General features: G+C 45.3%; 1 protein-coding gene across 1 annotated transcript in view; it reads right to left on the reverse strand.

Annotated features, from left to right (window-relative positions):
* Positions 1-22,610, reverse strand: part of ARID1B (AT-rich interaction domain 1B) — a 168,789-nt gene that overhangs the window by 130,265 nt on the left and 15,914 nt on the right. The window contains exon 2 of the mRNA XM_042782680.1: positions 5,793-6,036. The gene's annotated coding sequence lies outside the window, so the exon portion shown is untranslated. The remainder of the gene's footprint in view (positions 1-5,792; positions 6,037-22,610) is intronic.

The raw sequence follows: 22,610 nt of genomic DNA on the forward strand, positions 1-22,610 counted from the left end.
CGTGGAAGCAGACTGCGATGGCAGTATTGATTAGGAGGGAAGCCAAATGTTTAATCACATAAATTTCAGAATCAACTGCTCCTGACGCTGGATTCGCTTAATTGAAATGTGTGTATACGCGCACACCTAATATTTACTTGTTTATTTCAACTACCAATTGGAAAGATGGAGTCATCATTTTGATTTACAAGTATTAAATGTGCACTTATGAAAAGGAGAGAACAGGACGACAAAGGGGTCTAGGCTAAAAACAGGCGTATTTGAATGACGCTGGAGGAACACACACATTTCTGCTCTCAGAGCCGTGTTTAGGGTAACAGTCAGGGCTAAAGTCTGTGCCTTCCACTGTTGATGGCTGCATTGTAGGAACCCAGTCCTGTGCAAACAAAGGCAGACATCCTTGGGACTACTGACCACAGAACCCCCCTCGCCCTCCCCACCTGCTTCCCCCAAAGAAGGCAGGACAGAGAGCCCCGTGGTGTGAGGCTCTGCCCAGCCTCTGGAAGTTTTCCCAGGACACAAGGTTTGGGAGGGCAGTGTCACGGTGGGTGGAAGAACAGGGTGAGAGTCGGCCATTAGGGATGCTTCAGCCTGCTCTGTTTACCCATCTTTGTGAAACTTCTCATTAGCCGGCAGTGATGGAGAAAACGGCTACCCTTCTCCTACAAAGCCTGGGGAAGCAACCCCGGGAAGAGCCCCCCATGAGATTTTGGCTTGCCTCACCCCAGCCACCAGTGACACAATAGCTTCTAATTTTACATGGCTTGCTGGGGAGACAATGATCTAAAGAGCTAGGCTGTGACACACGGCAAGGCAGTGGTAGCAAGCTAGAGCAGGCGGTGACAGGACAAAAGTGAGGTCAGAAAGAGCAAGGGGGTGCTGGGAATGTGGGGGCAGGGGTGGGCAGAAGGCAAAAGGCTCCCTGTAGAAGAATAAGAAGGACATTCCACATGGAATCGTGAGGCGGCAGTTCACGGTCTGTGCCCCTGAGAAACATGCCATGTCTACACCACACTCCGATTCCATCGGTGTAGACTCAGAACCAAATGAAGGTGGAGTGGAAATTATCCCAGGATCTAACACAAAGACAAACAAAAGCTGAACGTGAGGACTTGGTTGCTGCTGTTAGCTGCCATCGGTCAACCCAGACTGTCAGCAACCCTGCGTCTGCAGAGCAGAACTGCTCCAAGGGTTTTTAGGCGGGTGACTTTCTGGAAGCAGACTGCCAGGCCCATCCTCCTAGGCACCTCTGGCTGGGTTCAAACCACCAACCTTTCAGCTAGTGGTCAAGCACTTAACTATCTCTGCCACCCAGGGATTCTACATAACGACTAGAAAAACCAAACTCATTGCCATGGCGTCGATTCTGACTCACAGCAAGCCTATAATAATACAGAAAACTGCCCCATGGGGTTTCCAAGGCTGTACATCTTGATGGAAGCAGACCGCTAAACCCTTCTCCAATGGACAGGCTGGTGGGTTCTAACTGCTGACTTCTGGCTTCCAGCCGAGCACTTTAACCGCTGCACCACCAGGGCTCCTCTATAAAAGGACTGGAGATGGAAAAGGAGGAAGTGATACTTCTAAACCGGTCTCGCTGTTCTCTACCGAGGGCTGTGGGCATTCAGTTAAAAGCAAACAAGAAACAAAAAACAAGCATCAGCTTGGCATTGATCTCTGATGTGTGCTTCTATTACCTGTGATTCAGTTCATACAAGTAAATAACATAAATACGGTTAATACTTTGCAGAGATTACGGACAGGCATCTTAGGGAAATATTGATTTGAAGGGAAAAAAGGAGGGAAACGGAAGTACATGCACATATTTTTGTATAAAAACCTATTATGATGACTTTTTCTAAGCATTTTAAAATACTACCATATAAAAATTCTGATTTGAATTTGTAAAAAAATCCTGAAATGAACATACATCAAACCTCATGTTTGCATCTCTAGACACAGCTCTGGGAACAGAACATGAAGAGACAGGTAACTCAAGCCACAAACTGCACCTACTTCTCCCATATCCACTGTCTCGTGATCTGATACTACACATTGACAACAACAGTGAGAAAACTACTCCCCAACCATCTTGTGCATTGACAACGTACATTTGGTAGAAAAGAACGCCGAGGTGAGAGGAACCCTGGCTGTGATGGTTAGGGTTCTGTCTCAACTTGGCGGCCCAGAACTTCAGTGGTTTGGCAGTTACGTAATGATGTAACTTGGCAGTTAGGTGATGATGTAATCGTCCTCATTTTATGATCTCATGTGATGAGCCTCCATTTTCACATGATGCTAACTCTGCAAGACGGCTTGGTCTTTGGAACCTAAGCATGATAAGGAAGGAGTGGGTGTATTCCAAAAGGTCAAAGCCAAGGTTGCTGACCACTCCTTGGCTCCTCTGTATAAACTGAAACAGGGTATCACTTGTGGGGGCGAGCTGGCTGCAAGTCAGTAAGTGGGCCCTCAGTATCCACACCCCCATGCAACGAGGAACCTGTTCAAATCCCCGTGGCAGCCCTGCCTAGGGCCAGGCACATGAAGGGAGAGGGAAAACCAAGGAAGTGTACTGATCATGCTTAGTTGCTGTTGTTGTTGTCTCACTACACGCGAAAAAGATGAGAAAGAACCCCGGACCTTGAACTTCATCTGCTGTTCAATTCTGTGCTAGACAATGACACAGAAAGCAGCTGGCCCACAACATGAGTGAAATGGAGGTTCTCGCTCCAGCTAAGATCATTGTGTGTAGGGACAACAAGGTCCTGCCACCTCTGTACAGGCTTGCCATCTCCTCGTCTTCTGCCTTCTGAACCTTTCAGGCCCAACCCCCAGGAAGAGCAACTGCCAGCCTATGTATTTTTTCAAGTTAGAAGAAAAACGGGTTCAAGCTTGTGAAAATGGAATCTGTGGGTGGGGAAAATGGTTAAGTGCTCAACTGTTAACTGAAAAGTTGGCACTTTGAATCCACCCAGGTGCCTCGCAAAAAGGCCTGGCCGTCTGCTTCCAAAAAGTCACGTCCTTGAAAATCCCACAGAAGTCAGTTCTGTTCTACAACACATGGGGCCACGGTGAGCTGGAACTGACTAAATGGCAACTTGCTTGGCTTCTCTTTCTTATAAAAGGACATGATGCTATTCTGGCTAGCTCCAGTGGTCCCAACTAAGTAACTGAGTAGACACTTCCCACCTCACTGGGAACTTCACACACACACTCTCTGAACTATCCAAGCACACCACTGGATGAAGAAGCAGAAGGCTGCTGGCAAAAGGACTGCCCTATGGGGACGGCAATCACCGCGGACAAGTCTCTAGTTCTCAGCTTGCATCATAACAACAACTGTAATCAGCATCATCAGAATTGCTGTTGGTGTTAGGTGCCATCGAGTTATTTCCACCTCACAGTGACCCTGGAGGAGCTCTGGTAGCATAGTGCCTAAAGCACTTGACTACTAACCAGAAGGCTGGCGGTGCAAACCCACCAGCCACTCCTCGGAAGGAAGATGGGGCAATCCTACTTCCGTAGTGATACTGCCTCGGAAACCCAAGGAGGGGTTGCTATGGGTCAGGTCCGACTTGACGGCACATAACAACAACAGTGACCCTGGGTACAACAGACTGAGACACCGCCTGGTCCTGCACCACTCTCACAATCAGTGCCATGTTTGAGATGATCATGGCAGCCCCTGTGCCAGTCCGTCTCACTGACGGTCTTGCTCTTCTCTGCTGTCCCTCTACCTTACCAAGCACGATGGCCTTCCTCAAGGATGGTCCCTCCTGAAAACAGGTCCAAAACACGTGAGAAGACAAAAAGTCTCACCACGTTCGCTTCTAAGGCGCTTTCTGGTTGTACTTCCTCCAAGACAGATTCGTCTGTTCTTCCAGCAGTCCACGGTGCACTCAATATTCTTTGCCAGCACTGTAATTCAAAGGCATCCATTCTTCTTCAGGCATCCTTACTCACTGTCCAGCTTTCGCATGCATATTAGGTGACTGAAAACACCACGGCCTGGGTCAGGTGCACCTTAGTCTTCAAAGTGACATCTTTGCTCTTCAGCACTTTAAAGAGGTCTTCTGTAGCAGATCTGTCTGGTGCAATACGTCATGTGACTAATCATCACTGAATGTTTCTTATCACTAAGAGGAGCAATGCCTACTATGTGCCTGATGATATATATCAACACATTTAATCTTTGCATTAACCCAGTGAGAGAAGGCGTCATTTTATGTTATGGATGCAGAAACTGAGACCCAGGGGTTTTGAAGCTTGCCCAAGGTCACACAGCTGGTTAAGTAGCTACAAGAGAGGATCAAGTGGCTACAGACATGTATCCAGTTCAAATGGGAGAGAGATGAGCAAATCCCCAAACTGCTAAATCAATTTCTAAGTACAACAGATGTTAATATTAAGAAATGTTCTATTTTCATGTTTTATATAATTCTGTACTACATAGCTTTACACTCAGCAAAGATAGTTAAACGATTTACTTGAATAGTAAACCAAAACAAACCAAACTCACTGCCGTCCAGTCAATTCGACTCACAGCAACCTTGGATTTCTAAGGTAGTTACCTCTACAGAAGTAGATTGTCCAATTTTCCTTCTGAGGAGTGGCTGGTGGGTTTGAACCATCAGCCTTCTGGTTAGCAATCAAATGCCTTGGGCACTATACCACCAGAGCTAAGAAGGTGAAACTTTTAGGTAGAAGTACGGGGTTAGAACAAGGAACGGACACATAGACAGATACAACAGCACCAGTAACACTCCAATTCTTAAACTGGATGTGGCTGATGAGTAGTCATTTAACAATTATGTTTCATAATCAACATGTGAGTAAGTTTGTGTGTGTATGTACTTGTATATGTAACACCTTATAATAAGCATGTTTTAAAAATGTAAAAGTGGTACAATGGTAAAAAAGGGCTAAAGTTCTCATCCATGATTGTGACATGATATAATTACCACAAAATTTATTAGTGATTCAGTATCACCCCTGACATGAGAATAAAGGGCTTTCTGGTGGCCACCTGTGTCATGTTAGCCAAGCCACCCAGGAAACAATTACAAGCAGTCCGCTGATAAGGAAAGCCAGTTACCTGGAGGGTTGAAGGGAAGCAGTTTGATACAGGATAGCTGACTGATAAAGGATGAAGATGCAGCAATTACAAAATAAAGAAATAGCCCAAGCGCATGATGAGGGATGGGTAAGACTCAGAACATGAGTGACTCTGGCAGGATAACTGAGCATGTGAGTTAACGGGACATGAACTGCTAAGAGTAATAAAATCAGTAAGAAGGCCTGGACCATATGCCGGGACATTCAGGCACCGGGAGTCAAAAATCCTACAAAGTACCTTAGAAACGATGGTTACTGTGTCTATTGACAATGACCATGAAGAACAAAAACAACACACACACATACACACACACACAGGCCAACGCTAGTCAGCAATTGCTTTGCTGAGCTAATCAAGGGGCTTTTTTGCCAGACGTTCTCATGGAGCAGAATCATTACCAAAACGTACGTTAGCAAAATAAATAATGTCATGGTTCTGGCATAAGATAAATGTGCAAAGTGGAAATTTCCAAAGAATTGGTGATTTTATTAATGGCAGGTGATATTCACTGGGTGAGCATCTTTAAGAATGGGAGCTCTCCCAGGCCACCAAGTTGTATACTCACTGCTGGGTGTTTTATGGTCAAGTAAGGGAAGGACATGCACGTTGCTACTGATTAATCCTACAACTGCCTTCACTACAAACTAAGATACGAAATTACTGTGAAATGGAATACCTGGAACACTTGCAGGAGAGATTGGGCCAGACCGTGACTGGTTGCTCCCGACGGGAGAGCCGACAGGAGAAGGTGACGGGCCCCCTGGGATGCTGGAGAGGTGTGGGGACGCGTGTGGGGAGAAGGGCGACTGCGCCGGGTTGCTCTGATCCCCTTGGCTGCTCGTGGACCCGGATGCACTAACTGCCGAGCTCAAAGTTGCTTCGGTTCCTGTGGGGAGGTCATCAATGGAGCCGGACAGGTCCTGAGAAAGAAACAGCATGTGAGTAAAACATACGTGGAGAAATAATGATATTGATACACTGTGAAAAACACACCCAATGTCACTGAACAATATGCACAGACATTGTTAAATTGGAGCTTAATTTGCTTTTAAACTTTCAACAAAAATACAATTTAAAAAAAGTCTCTGGATCCATACAAGACTGCTGAAGAATCCTAACAATGGCCATTCAGAGAGAGGAAGTGCTTCTGGGTGACATCCAAAAGCCTCAGCGCACGGCCACTTGTTACAGAAACACTGAGAAGGTATCTCACAGGATAAAGCCACATGAACACGCCTTGTCATTAGCTACTATCCAGTTGGCTTGCAACCCCTCACAACCCCACGCATAACGGCACCATACCGTTACGATCCACAGCACTTACTGGCTGATTTTCCGATCACCAGGCCTCTCCTCCCAGCCTGTCTTAGTCTGGAAGCGCCGTGGAAACCCGTTCAGCATCCTCGCTGCACACGGCCTCCACTGACAGCCGGATGGTGGTTGTGCATGAGGGGCACTGGCCGGGAATCGAACTCTGCGCTCCCGTGTGGAAGGCAATCATTCTACCCCTGGGCCACCAGTGCCCTCTTGAGAACATGGCTGTCTTCCAACAGATGAACAAAGCTGTATGTTCCCTTCATAAACCATTCTTGTACAGCTGTCCTCCCGGTGGTCAACACTGAGTGCAGTGAAACTGCTCTGAGAGCCACACAACAGCCTGTCCTTCCTGTGGTCACCCATCATTTGAATGGAAAGGGCTAGCTCTAAAGGAGGACTTCCACACACTGAACTACTACACACCGGGGTCCTTTCATTTAGGAGCCAGCACCGGAGGAATGTTCGAATTTCAAACTAGGAGACTCTAACGTAATGGCAGTCAAAGTCTTAACCAGATGAGGTGGTCAAAAACTGTTACTCTTGAAGTATCTACAAGATTGCCATTATAGAAAAGAGTGATATATTTTTATCACCACTTATCTGCCAGTTTGTCTTACTAGGGTAGTATGAATGTTGCTGTGACACGGGAAGCTATGCCACCAGTATTTCAGATTCCGGTAGAGTGACCTGTGGTGGACAGGTTTCAATGGCATTTCCAGACCAAAACAGACTGGGAAGAAGGATGCGGTGGTCCACTTCAGAAAAAAACTGGCCACTGAGAAGCTTGTGGGCAGCAGCAGAGCACTGTCTGACACAGCACCGGAAGGTAAAGCCTCAGGTTGGAAGGCACTCAAACTAACTAGGGAAGAGCTGTCTCCTCAGAACAGAGGTGACCTTGATGATATGCAAGGAACAAAGCTTTCAAAACCTTCATCTGCTGATGGGACATGACTCTAAATGAGAAGAAACAAGTGCAAAGCATCCATTAGTAATTGGAACATGGAATGTACAAAGTATGAATCTAGGAAAACTGAAAGTTGCCAAAAAATGACATGGAACACTTGAAGATTTATGTCCTAGGTATTAGTGAGCTGAAATGGACTGGCATTGGCCATTTTCCAATGGGACAATCATATGGTCTACTCTGCCAGGAATGGCAGATTGAAGAGGAATGGGGTTGCATTCATTGTCAAGAAGAACATTACAAGATCTATCCTGAAGAACAATGCTGTCAGTGATAGGATAATATCCATAGGCTTCCAAGGAATACCAGTTAATAAGACTATTATTCAAATTTATGCACCAACCACTAATGCCAAAGATGAAGAAACTGAAGACTTTTACCAACTTCTGCAGTTGAAATTGATCAAATGTGCAATGAGAAGCACTGATAATTACTGGTGCTTGGAATGCAAATGCTGGAAACAAAGAAGCAGCATTGGTAGTTGGAAAACATGGCCTTGGTGAAAGAAATGACACAGGAGCTTGCATGATGGAGTTCTGTAAGACCAATCGGCTATTCTTTGGGAATACCTTTCTTCAACAATATAAATGACAACTATACACGTGGACCTCAACGGATAGAATACACAGGAATCAAATCAATGACATCTGTCAAAAGAGGCTGAATGTGGAACAGACCACCAACAGCTCATATGCGAGTTCAAGTTGAAGCTGAAGACAATTAAAGTTCACGAGAGCCAAAGTATGACCTTGAGTATATCCCATCTGAATTTAGAGATGGACCATCTCAAGAATAAATCTGACACACTGAACGCTAATGACCAAAGAGTAGACAAGTTTTGGGATGACACCAAGGACATCATACATGAAGAAAGCAAAAGGTCATTAAAAAGATAGGGAAAAAAGTCCAAAATGGATGTCAGAAGAGACTCTGAAACTTGTCCTTGTACAGAGAATAGCTAAGGCAAATGGAAGAAACGAGGAAGTCAAAGAGCTGAACAGAAGATTTCAAACGGCAGCTCAAGAAGACAAGGTAAAGTATTATAAATGAAATGTGCCAAGACGGAGTTAGTAATCCAAAAAGGAAGACAGAACATGCTTGGCATTTCTCAAGCTGAAAGAACTGAAGAAAAATTCAAACCTTGAATTGCAATACTGAAAAATTCTTTAAGTAAAATACTGAATGATGCAGGAAGCATCCAAAGAAGATGGAAAGAATACACAGAGTCACTGTACCCAAAATAACTTGTTGATGTTCAATCATATCAGGAGGAAACATATGATCAAGAACTGATGGTACTGAAGAAAGAAATCCAAGCTGCACTGACGGCCTCCAGGAACTGACAAAATATCAACTGAGATGTTTCAACAAATGCATGCAAAAAAGGGAAGCCCTCACTCATCAATGCCAAGAAATTTGGAAGGCAGCTACCTGGCTGACCAACTGGGAAGAGACCTGTATTTGTGCCCATTCCAAAGAAAGGTGACCCAACAGAATGCACAAATTATTGAACAATATCATAAATACCACACACAGGTAAAATTTTGCTACATGGTATGCAACAGTACATTGACAGGTAACTGACAGAAATTCAAATCAGATTCAGAAGAAGACAAGGAGTGAGGGATATCGTTAGTGATGGCAGATGCATCTTAGCTGAGAGGAGAGGACACCAGAAAGACATTGTGATAGTTGGAGCTGTGTGTCAACTTGGTTGGACCCCAGTTCTGTGTGGCTGTTCCCATGATGGGATCAGATGACTGTGTTCTGAGTGGCCAATCTGTTGAAGGGGAGTTTCCCGAGGGGTGTGGCCTGCTTCCAGTATATCCAGGGACATCCTGGGAAGAGAGACATTCTATTGTGGATCGGGATTCTGTTGTGCTGCCTACAATTGTCCGTGAGTGAGCAGTTCACGTTCAGCCTGGAGATCTTGGATTCGTCTTTCGTTGGAGTCAACAGCCGGTGTACTGCCTGCCAGCCTTGAGCTCCTCAGCCCCTGTGGTTGTGGGAGCCAGAAAAAGCCTCCAGCTTGATGTTTGATCCAGGAACTTTGGATCTGCCGGCTTCTATATGTGTGTGAGCTATTTTCCTAAGATAAATTTCTCTCTCTCTATCTATATAAGCTTTGCTGTTTTTTTGTTTCTCTAGAGAACCCAGTCTAACACAGACGTCTACCTGTGTTTTATCGAGCATGTAAAGGCATTCAACTTTGTGTACCATAACAAATTATCGATGACATTGCGAAGAATGGGAATTCCAGAACCCTTGATTGTGCTCAAAAGAACCTGTACATAGAGCGAGAGCCAGTCACGTGGTTTAATATCAAGAGAGGTGCATGTCAGGGTTGTATCCTTTCACCATACTTAATCAATCTGCATGCTGAGCAAATAATCTGAGAAGCTGCACTATATAAAGAAGAACCCTGTAGATCAGGAACTATGCATTCAAGGAAGATTATGGACTCAAGGAAGACTCATTAACAACCTGTGATCTGCAGATGACACAACCTTGCTTGCTAAAAGCAAAGAGGACTTGAAGCACTTACAGATAAAGATCTAAAACTACAGCCTTCAGTAAGGATTACACCTCAACATAAAGAAAACTAAAATCCTCACAACTGGACCAATAAGCAACATCATGATAGAGAAAAGATCATATTTCTCAAGGATTTCATTTTACTTGGACCCTAAATAAACACCCACAGAAGCAGCAGTCAAGAAATCAGATGTCATACTGAACTGGGCAAACCTGCAAATGGCTTCTTTAAAGTGTTGAAGAGTAGACATCACTTTGATAACTTTGGGTCTGACTCACGTCATGGTATTTTCAATTGGTTCATATGCATATAATAGATGGGAAATGAATAAGGAAGTCCGAGGAAGAACTGATGCCTTTGAATGATGGTGTTGTCAAAGAACACTGAATATTCTATGGACTGCTAGAAAAATGAACAAATCTGTCTCAGAAGGAGAACAGCCAGAATGCTCATTATACATGAGGACATAGAGGTTCATCTCACGAGCTTGGGACACAACCCAGGAGGGACCAGTCCCGGGACGAGGACGTCACGTTTGGTAGTAAAAAAACTCGCTGCTGTCCAGTCGATTCCGACTCATAGTGACCCCTCCTTGGGTTTCTGAGGCAGTATCTCTATGGAAGTAGATTGCCAACCTTCCTTCCGAATGTTTGCTAGAGGGTCAGTGAAAAAGAGGGAGATCCTCAATGAGAGGCTCAGAGAGTGGCTGCCCCTGTGGGCCCCAGTGCAGCAAAGACTGAGGAGAGCGCAGGACGGAGCAGTGTTCTGTTCTGTCGCACACAGGCTGGCTATGAGTCGGGACTGTCGAGATGCCACACAGGCTGGCTATGAGTCGGGACTGTCGAGATGCCACACAACAACAATGTATTTTTATATGATATCGTGGAATTGAATCCCTTTGCAGTTACACTGGCAGGACTGAGTCCTAACGTTATCCCTTCATATAGTTTTTGTAACAACTTTATGCTAAACAGAGAATTTTTCATGCCCTCTGAGTTCATCATAGCAGCCTCTGAAGCAGTTCCTGAAACCCCCATCTGACAGCTTCAGAAGCTGAAGGTCAGAGTGTCAGGTGACCGCCGAAGGTCACCCCACTGAAGACAGAAGGTGGCTGCTGAAGATGATGAGTCCACAGGAGGAATGGCCTGCCCCAGCCTCGCCCAGAGTGTGAGGAGGCAGAGACCGCTGGCCTTGTTCACTGCTGTGTCTCCGGGGCCCAGGAGAGGGGCCTCAAATGCAGAGAGGGGCTCAACATCAGACAAGACCCCTGGATGACCAAGTCTTCAAATCTAATGGAAACGAAGGGCCAGATGTTGAACAAATTCTAAAGGCAGAGCTGCAGTTCCAAAGGTTTTAACACCGGGGACCCAGGAGTAAACTGTGCAGAATGGGATCCGAAGGAAGATAGGTTGCTTACTACCAGGACTTCTGAAATGAGAGCTTTGACAGCTGGCAAAAGGGAGATGCCCAAGATTCCGAGCATGACCCTAAAGCAAAAGTGTAAAACGGGCAAGGGGAGCCCTGGTCGCAGCTGGTCAGGGCACCTCAAAAGCACAGGGACAAGTCAGGGGTAGCACCGTGGCTCCCAGGCAGTTTACCTGCTGGGCTTCTGTCCCTTCACATCAGTAACTTCTCTTTCTTTAACAGCAAGATTACCAATGATTAAAAGATCATTCTGAAGGATTGTGCTGCTCTTAGGTTCTGCTGAGTCAGCCCCCAACCCACAGTGACGCATGCCCAACGGGACAGGCTGCTGTGATCCACGGGCTTTTCAATGGCTGGTTTCTGGAGCAGGCCCTTCCTTGTCTGTCTCGGCCTGGAAGCTCTGCGGAAACCGGATCAGCGTCAGCGCAAGGAGCAGGCCTCCACTGGCGGCCAGGTGGTGGCTGCATGTGAGGGGCACTGGCTGAGAAGTGAACGTGGGATTCCCATGTGGGGGGCGAGAGGATTCTACCCGCCTGGGCCATCACTGCCATCTCTGCTGAAGTAAAGCTGGAGAACCTCACAAAACCAAAACGTTAGAGAAAAAAAGAATGTCTTATGCCCCAAATAAATAAACTACAAATTTTTCTATGTGGGATACTGAGTAATCACCAACAATCATGTAATAGTGGTTATGAATAACAGATGCAAGGGAAACGGGAGAGACTGCAAATATCACCCCTACAAACAGTATCTTCAAACCTCTCAAATAAAACTGGGCAAATCCAGAGATAGAACATATGACCTTTGCTCCCAGAGTGTGTGAGATCCATGTCTTTGCATGGGTGCAGCTGAGAAAACATTACATTTAACTTGATTGTGGTTGCTGTTGTTGTTGTCATGTGCTGTCAAGTTGGACCCGACTCATAGTGACCCTTCCTTGGGTTTCTGAGGCCCTATCACTATGGAAGTAGATTGCCCAACCTTCCTTGCGAGGAGTGGCTGGTGGGTTTGAACCGCCAGGCTTCTGGTTAGCAGTCAAGTGCCTTAGGCACCATGCTACCACAGCTCCCTTGACTGTGGAGTCCAAAAATAATTCTATGCCAACTTCCCAAACTTAACACAACCTTTGTGAAGCCAGGTAGAAACAGGAGCCGGTGATGAAGCAAGTAACACGCTACATACGACGCAGACAGTAGTCACGCTTTGCCTGTCAGGGCAGTTACCCAAGTTCCTCTGCACCAGAGCTGAGCTCCCTGCTTGGTCCCTAGCACACAAGCTGACAAGATGGAGAAGACAGAGGACAGGGGTGCAGCGCACGCCTCTCCCGCCCAAGCTGAACGCTGACTCCACACATCTCACTCTCTCAGGTGGGTAGGGAGGAGGTGGGGGGAGTGCTGAACAGGTCCCAGATAATTCTTTAAATGTGTGTCTCCAAGGGAGCTCCCTGCTAAGCTGTTGTCACCGATTCCTAACAGTGCCAAGGAACACACTGCAGGCATCCCGTAAAGCAGGGACTGCAAACTACGGCCTGTGGGCCCAAATCGGCCCTGCTGCGTTGGTTCACCCCAGTGTCATGAATTTGAATGGGGAAAAAAGAAAAGTTTGTGACATGTGAAAAATGTAAGACATTCACATTTTGGCGTTCATACATCGTGGAATGCAGGCACCCGTTCCTTTAGAAACTGTCTATGGCTACTTGGGGGCTACAAAGAGGGTCACTGTGACAGAGACCTTACTGCCCACAACACGTCCTGTGAAACGGGCACGGTGTGAGTCGGATGTTGTGTGAACCCCATATTAAAACCAGCTGGGAGCCCACTCCTGGTCATCCTTGTTACTGGAGCTGCTGGTGGAGGCTGGGGGAGGGGGCGCCAGTGGCAGGGTGGCTGCAGGAGGAAGAGAGCGGGGGACAAACCCCCAGAGTCCACACCCACAGCCATGTCCCTGCCTCACCTGCCCATGCCCCACCCCCGGTCCAGAGCTGTGTCAGTCTAGGTTTAAAGTCTTTCAAACTAGGAAGAAATAATAAACAAAGAGAGAGCTGCTTTCCCTTTGAAATGAAACACCCTTAGGGACCCAGGGGTATATGCGTCAGACATTGCCTGAGCAGCCCTTAAGCAATGCGCCCCTGTACTGTCTGGCCCTTAGAGGAGAAGTTTGCTAACTGCTGCTTTAAAGAACCAAGTGTACTGGGGCAGTGTTACTGCCGCCTTTGCCTCCGCCATGGGGGGAAATTTGAGTCAGCTGGCCTCAGATGACCGGCCTCACATGACCGGCACAGTGAGCGCTGTATGCGGCCGGTATCAATGCAGGAGCTCCGAGAAGCCAACTCACTGCATGACCATGGCCTCTGGGGAAACGTGGACTGAGAACCAGGTCTCAGTGTGCTCTCTGTGAGGGGAAAGTAACCCAGGCCCCTCGTGCAGGGGTGCGGGGTGGGCTCCTGGTGTCAGACGCAGTATAGACTACCTGGCAAGCCCGCGTGGTTTCTTGGAAAGGGGCTCTGAGAGGAGTGTGTGTGGAGAGAACACCCTGCTCTTGCCTCTTCAGAGATGCTGGTAGGTAACGACACAAACCATGTTCTTCTCTTACATTGCAAATGGATTTAAACAGAAAAGACGACGTAGGCTCAGTTTTTTTAAAAAATCATTAAGTGCAATTAAATAATTTTACATAACCTTTCTTCACAGAAAAACGAATTGCTATGTTGAAATTTTTGTGATTCTCCGCACGACCTACAAATTCCTTTCCTGCCAGAAAACAGTGCCATTGGAGGGTGTTCAGAGCCTCCTTCGAGCTGGAAAGGCGTCGGAAACACTTCTGTTACTCAACAAGCTGGTCGAGGAAATACTAACAGGAAAACCTAAGAAATGGCCATCTCACCATGCCAACACCTCAGAATGGGAGTGCCGACCAGTCCTCAACCCGACAGAGGAGTGATAAAGAAGACACAGCCTCTGCATTAGTGTTACACACATGTAACTTTTTCACGTAAATTACGCTGCGCCACCTCCACCCTGCAGATCCTCAGATCCGTACAGCTACCTTAAAGCCCGGTAATGAAAGATTGCAACAGCGCTTTAGGCATTCAGCCTAGTTAGCAAAGAAGCTGTGTAACTAATACTCCTCTCGAGGACCATTTAGTCAGCAGGGCACCCACTCTTCCTCTTTTATAAGTACCGTCAGATCTATTGCCTGGAACAAACAGAGGCCCCACCACATCTCATTCCAGCCAAGGCACCTTCAAGCTACAGTGCTTCCATTTATCTTGCTGCTAAGCTGGCAGGTGAGGTAATTGCAGGGAGGGACCCTGGTCAGGGGATGGAGTCCCCATATCCCCAAGGCATTCCTGAAATCCTTCCTCTGTTCAAGTGGAGTCCAGGGTAAGGCAACAAATGACATCGTGCAGAGTAAATTCACCATTGAGTCCTCACCGTTTTGATTTGGTAAAATCTTGCTACAGAGTTGGGTTTTCAAAGTGTGACCTCACTCAGAATACTGAACACTTCCCAGCACTCCAAAAATAATACCATTCCTACTATCAATGGTTCTTTTCTAAAACTTCACTGCCTTGAAAAAAGAAGTCTCATTTTACTTCAAAACTTAATTTAAATGAAAATCCCCTGCAAAGAATTTCCCTCAGTGATCATCCTTCCTCCACCCTCTGCACATGTAAATTTTCACTCTAACCCAAGTGACAAGTGTGTGCCAAGAGAGACACAATCCAAGCTGAGCAGCTGTGACAAGAGAAACATGTAGGAGTTAACACCAAGCACAAATACATGACTGGTTCAGTAAGCTGGGGCAGGGTGGAGGAGGGCAAGGGGAGAAGGAACAAACATGGCTGCCAAAGGAACGCACACAGGGCCTCTGTAAAGCTCTGCGTACGCAGAAAACACACAGAAAACATCACGCACATGCATCTTCACACCTAGAAGCTCTGGTGGCGCAGTGCCTAAGGCATGTGACTGCTAACCAGAAGGCTGGTGGTTCAAACCCACCAGCCACTCCTCAGAAGGAAGGTTGGGCAATCTACTTCCATAGTGATACCGCCTCGGAAACCCAAGGAGGGGTCGCTAGGAGTCGGGGCCAACTCAACAGCACATAACAACAGCCACAAACACACTCTATGTTAACATATTATGACTTGGTACATCAAAAGATGGACTGTACTTGACTGTTACCCTAAAGGTGGCGGTTAGAACCCACCCAGCGGTACCATGGAAGGAAAGGCCTGGCCATCTGCTTCTGTTAAGATGACGGCCAGGAAAACTCTACGGCCTAGTTTTACTGGGGAACACATGGGGTCACCATGAGTCAAAGTCAACTCCATGGCCATTCACAGTCAAAAGACAGCTCTGCTTTGGCTGATATTCAATTTATCATAAGTTAGCTTACTAAAGGACAAATTCAGTCTATACTGGCGTCGCTTTACCATCTCAAAAGAGGGAATAAATGAGACAATTTTACTCCCTTGCTTAATTAAATACTTAAAAAAAAAAAAAAGGTCAACTTGCAACACCTCTAAGCAATGGCTCTCAACGCAATCAGTGGGTGGAATCAGATCAGTCACTGAGAGAGCTGCAGAGCCGCAAACATGTGGGCCACTGTCGCAGAGAAGCATCCCCAGAGAGCAGGAGAATAAACACTGAATTAGAAAGGGAGCAGATATTTCAATCAATGAGGCTAGTTCAGGTCTCTTGTTTAAGGATTTTAATAGGATACAGTTAATGATTTCTCCCTGAGACTTCCCAGGGGTTTAGAGCAGAGGTTAAAATGCCGGCTCAATGGCCTAAAAGCAAAGTCTCTGAGCCATCTTCAGAAGCTGAGAGCTCGTGTCCTGTCTCCTTTTCAGAATTTTAAGTATGAAATACAGGGGAGTAGTGTGTGTTCCTCTCTCCTGCGCAACCCTCGGTTTCTTAAGGGCCATGGCTCCACGTGCCAGGTGTGGTGCCATGGAGAGGGTGGCTGTGGCTGTTCGCTAGCACACGTGGGTAAGTGCTGGACTGCTAACTGAAGGTTGCTGGTTCAAACCTACCAAGTGCTTTGGATGCAAGGCCTGGCGATATGATCCCGAAAGGTCACAACCATGAAAAGTCTACATGGCAGTGCTACTTTGCACACATGGGGCTGCTAGAGTCGGACTCCATGGCAACTAACAGGAACAACATACAGTAAAATACTGCAGCCACTATTATACAGAGTGACCCAGCACATGGAAACAGCTCTAAGTATTTACCATAAGTGCGCTATTACAAACTATTGACTTAGCTTATAAAATTTAGGAATGCATTCTCAGCCCTCTGTTTCCAATTAACACCCCAAGGTCAAGTACCCAACCTCATTAGTCTTAGTTGTTGAGAAACATGCTGTAAAATGACTTCACGCCTTCGGACCTTGTTTGGGAACTATCTTTTTGCATATGTGAAAAAAATATACCACGAACTTGGTATCAGAGCTGAGCCAATAATTCAACCCACAAATATATACACAAAAGGAGACAAACAGAGTGACTCTCTGTTTAATTCCCATGATGCTTATAGGCTTCTTTTCAGCACACGCTTGTGGGAAATAGTATACTTCACGGCACCTACCAAAGTCCCCCTTGTCCTCATTTGTCTAGACAGCAAATGAGGTAAAAATGTAGACTTCCTGTCCAAATGAAAAACTGCAGAAAAGGCACCAGAAAGACAGACTTCACGGAGAAAATCCTTGCAAGCGCCAATGTTCAGGCTGAACAGCATCTGCTTTCAAAGCTGTACATATCGTACTTCCTACTTAAACACGACCAAAACACAAATATTTGTCTCTTTGTTGTATGTGGCAATGTACACAATGCAGAGCCTTAAGACGTATGAAGACAACTTGAGCGGGGGGAGTTTGACATTCGTTTAAAATCAGTCACAAGCTCCACAAATGACAGTCACGTCCAAAAGCCAGGGGTAACACAAGGAAAATCAATGAGGCAACATTCATTCTATGAGAGGTGGCCAAGAACCACTTTTTGGGGAACAAAACGTCACCAGATTCATCAGCATTCTTTCTCCAGGAAAGATTCCATTACGGATAACTCATTTTAAGGGAGCATTTATAGGATAATCAGCTCAAGTGCTATTTTTAAAAAGCAGATTTTAGGGTTAAGGATACTATTATGGACAAATATTATCATAATTGCTATTTATTTATTTATTTATTTTACTTTTTATCAATACCAAATTATTGTGATGTGTGGACTGTAATAAATTATGGATAACATTTGAAGACTAGGAATTCTAGAACACTTGACTTTGCTCATGAGAAACCTTTAGGCAGCCGTTCAAACAGCACAGGGGGACGCTATGGTTTAAAATCAGGAAAGGTCTGCAGCAGGGTTGCTTTCTTTCAACATACTTGTTCAATCTGTATGCTGAGCAAAGAATCTGAGAAGCTGGACTATATGAAGAAGAATGTGGCATCAGGATTAGGAGAAGGCTCACCAACAACCTGCAATATACAGACGACACAACTTTGCTTGCTAAAAGTGAGGAGTACTTGAGCACTTACTGATCAGTCTTCAGCATGGCTTACACCTCACCATAATGAAGACAACAATCCCCAGGTGGACCAACAAGCAACATCATGATAAACAGACAAAAGACTCAAGGTGTCAAGGAGTTCATTTGAGTTGGATCCACAATCAATACCCAAGGAAGCCAAGAAATCAAATGATGCACTGCATTGGGCAAATCTGATGCAAAAGACCTCTTCAGATGTTAAAAAGCAAAGATGGCATTTTGCAGACTAAGATGCACTTGACTGAAGCCATGGTATTTTCAATCACCTCATATGCATGGGAAAGCTGGAAAATGAATAAGGAGGACCAAAGAAGAATCGATGTCTTTGAATTATGGTAAAGGTAAAGAATTCTGACTATCCCATGGAGTGCCAGAAGAAAGAACACATCTGTCTTGGAAGAAGTACAGCGAATGCTCCTTAGAAGCAAGGATGTCAAGATTTCGCCTCACGAACTTCAGACATGTTACCAGGAAGGACCAGTCGCTGGAGAAAAGATACCATGCTTGGGAAAGAAGAGGATCAGTGCAAATGAGAAAGCCCTCAACGAGATGGGCTGACACGGTGGCTGCAACAATGGGCACACACCCAGCAATGATTGTGCAGACGGTGCAGGATCCGTCAGTGTTTCATTCTGTCCTACACCGGGTCATTTTAAGTTGGCACTGACTCAAAGCACCTTACAACAGCAAAAATAAGAGCTATCTTCAAAGGTCTGGTATAGAACTTCTGAATGAAAACTGCCATCACTCTAAATTTGAAAATGTCAAACAAAATCAGTATGAAATATGCCTTCTGTAAGAAAACATCTCTCCCACTGCACAGGCCTCAGGGATATCCTAACACACTCCCAGTATTTGAACTCTGCCCGTGGAGATCCTCTGCTGTTCACTGTTAACAGCCGAGAAGTCAGACAGACTGGTAGGAACAACAGAGACTTTGAAACACAGTGTAACAATTTGGTGAGAAAATGTTTTTAATTATGTTTGGGATGTAAAGAATTGGGCATTAACTTCCATCTGGAAAGAATATTACCTTTCTTGATTAGACTCCCAGAATGATATTGATGTTGATCACAATAATGATGACGTTAGTAGCCACAACCACTACTACTGCTGATCTAGTACCTTCTAAGGGTCAGAAGTCTGATGCACACTTTCACAGATGACGAAAGTACAGTACTGGTTAGTTCCAGTCCATTGTTCCAACCGGTCAAGAGAGTGTGTATCTGATTTCACTGTCCAAATTTGACATGACCCTTCTTGACCTCAACTCAGGCTGGAGGCAGCCCTGAAAACATTAAGATTTATAAGAGAATGCCAGCTACTCCAAGAGCAACGGCATTCTACAGAATATACTTATGAAGGCAAATGACAGCATACTGGCGAAATCAGAGTTAGAACATAAAGCCAGGCTATCAGGTATTTATTGACACAGTGGCTGCAATGATGGACTCCAGCACAGCAAGGATTCTGAGGCTGGCACAGGACCGGGCATTGCTGCATTCTGCCGTACAGGGGGTGGGTATGAGTTGGAGGTGACTCGACGGCACCTAAAAACAACGAAATTGAATGTTTGGGGAAGGTATTTTTTGATTAATATTCACCTTTACTCAAGCAGGGCCTAAGAGCTTAAAGTTAGATTCAAGAACTGGGAGGGTGGGCAGAGGTGGGGAGAAGTGGAAGGCAGTTTGTATATGTGGATGGTGTTTTATATTTAAGTCTGCCTGGAATACTGAGGCGCAGACACTGAAATTTCTCTCTACCATGGGCTGTCAGTGGAGAGAGACAAACAGCTGACTGGAGAACATAAAGAGCAGACAAATCTATGTTGGAGGAGTAAGTGCTGGGGAACACAAAATGACATCCTTGGGTTGGGCACCACATTACCCAGAAGTGTTGGCAGAGAAGGTGCAGACAAGGAGTGAAGGTGTACCCTTTGGGTAAGGGGTGGGAAAGTTGAGGCACCCGAGAGTGGAATGAGGCCTGAGACACAGACAACAAAGCATAAAGGCATCAAGAGCTCCGAGGGCAAGAAGAACGAGAGGAGGCATGCTCCTTCAGGACCAGCGAGGCGCTCAGCTGAGAAAGGGCCCACTGTGTGGAGAACCAGGCAGAGGAGCCCGCCCACTGCCAACAGTGAACGACCTCATACACCTACGCAAAGGAATACGGGCCTACACTTATGGGGGTGAGGGTGTCAACAGAGGCACAAAGTGAGTTCCAATATTATCATTAAGGAGGAGAAAAACACGGTAGTGTACCAATAACAACTTGTAAACCAGGGCATTGAGCCAGCTCAGACTGGCTCAGTCATGGCTGATGAACTGGAACACACTTGAATTTTTAAAATTTGGGTGATCTTGTACGCTGCCCAGAGTAGGAAAAAAAATACCGGTCAAAGCTCTGAGATGGGAGACTTGGAAGAGGTGTAGTGAGCTTTTCAGGAGCCTAATGGGTGACGCCGGATTAGTGACAGGACTGTAGAGAGTGACACACATTCAAAATGGCCCAGCTGGCCGCCATCTTTGAGCTGGGTACCGTTTATCCTGATCCAGATCAAGAGATCTGCATGCTATGCACCGTGCACACTGCCCTGGTTTCCAGGAAAGAATTTCTAGTTTCCAGCAGAGCTTAGACCTGTCATTTTTCCTTTCTGGTGACCATTCTAGCTCACCCACATTTGAAAATTCAGGTCTGCTCTGGCTTCACTTTGTCGGCCATGACTAAATCGGTCTGAAGCCCTGTTTTAAACTATCCAGGAAAAAAACAACATTTTCAAACGTTTATGAAAAAATATTTCAGCATGAGTAAAACAGTAGATTCCACTTAAGAATCAGTAAATTGATGAAAAAAATCTATGTATTTTTAGCTTTATATAAAGTTAAATAAGTGAGCAACAACCAAATGTGTTTAAGTAACTAAGCTTAGGTTACATAGTCATGCTCAGAAATGGCTTTAATGTTTTCTAGATTGCAATAATGTTGGGGGTCGACATAGTTCTTCCATTCAGTTATATGTAAGAACATATGTAAGAATCAATAAATAAAATGAACTGAAAGCTATCTACCTTAACCTAGGAATAAATAACACGTGTCTTTAACTGATTCTACTCTCTTCACTATATATTCTGCTCCAAAGCTACTGGTGATGACTCCCAAGGCATTTAGTTATAAAGGGGGAAAATCATCTAATGACTCGAAAGAGGAGGGATATGGGTTTATGGGTTGGTGCTTTGCAAATATCAATGCCAGGTATGAACCTATAAATATTAATGACCCATGTGCTTTGAAAGTAAATTGACAAACTAACAAGATCTGCGAATACGTGAGATTTAAAGTTTGCCTACAGATCCCGATTTTTATCACAGAAATCGTATCATAAATCTTTAGAGTAGAAAAGCAATCAACACCACTTCTTATATCTCTCATGGTAAAAAACTTTACTGTTTATCTTAGAACTATAATGCTTAACACGTACAAATTCTGGAAATAAAACTTAAAAATGGAAAGGCATGGACCCTCAGGAGACATTTATTTCTTGAGTAGTATGGCAATGAAATATTTTAAAACAGCAAGACCTATAGGGACTGCAAATAAATTAGCAACTTTGAAAAAGCAAAAACAGAAAAAAACCACACAACTCAAACCATACTGAGTCCACATGGAATACAGGAAAGTTTTGTTCGTGGCACAATACTAAAACTGAGTAATTCTGAATTTTCCCTCACAGCTCAACCCTACAAACATCATTCATGTGATTTTTTAAAACTTTTTGTTCTGAAGTGATTTCAGACTTACAGAAAGGTTGTGAAGACAGTCCTGCGGATTCCTGCACACCATTCACCCGGTTTCGCCTGATGTTAACATTCCACAGAGCCACATGGATCAGAACTGAGAATCAACACGGCACAAGCTGTTAACTAAACTAGAGACCTAATTCACATCTTACCAGCTTGTCCACTCATGGTCTTTATTTGTCCCAGGATCCAATCCACATTGCATTTTTTAGTCAATTTGTGACCATCTGTCGACAATTTTTTGCTTTTCAAGATGTGACGCTTTGAAGAGTACTTGCAAGGTATTTTGTAAAATGGCCTTCAATTTGAGTTCGTCTGGTAGTTTCTCACGATTGTTGTTGTTACATGCCACTGAGTCACTTCCGACTCATTGTGACCCCATGTACAATACAAAGAACACTGCCCGGTCCCGTACTGTCCTCACAATCCTTGCTTGCTCGAGACCACTGTTGCAGCCGCTGAGCCAACCCAGCTCGTTGAAGCTCGTTTCCGCTGGCCCTCTACTTTGCCTGGCATGATGCTCTTCTCTAGGGACTGGCCCCTCCTGATAACCTGTCCAAAGTGCAAGAGACGAAGTCTCACCATGCTCACTGCTAATGAGCATTCTGACAGTAATTCTTCCAAGACAGATTTGTTCTTTCTTCTGGTATATTCAATACTCTTTGCCAACACCATAGTTCCAATGTATCAATTCTTCTTCTGTCTTCCTTGTTCCTGTCCAGCTTTCCCATGAGTATGTTGTTGTGGGTAGGTGCTGTCGAGCCATCTCCGACTCACAGTGACCCCATGTAAAGCAGAATGAGATACTGCCCAGTCCTGTACCAGCTCCACAATCCCTGCTGTATCTGGGCCCATCGTTGTAGCCACAGTGGCAATCCATCTCGTTGAGGGCCTTCCCCTCT

This window comes from Orycteropus afer, unplaced genomic scaffold (assembly GCF_000298275.1).
Source record: "Orycteropus afer afer isolate SDZICR_OR568_19922 unplaced genomic scaffold, OryAfe1.0 scaffold00407, whole genome shotgun sequence".
NCBI lineage: Eukaryota > Metazoa > Chordata > Mammalia > Tubulidentata > Orycteropodidae > Orycteropus > Orycteropus afer.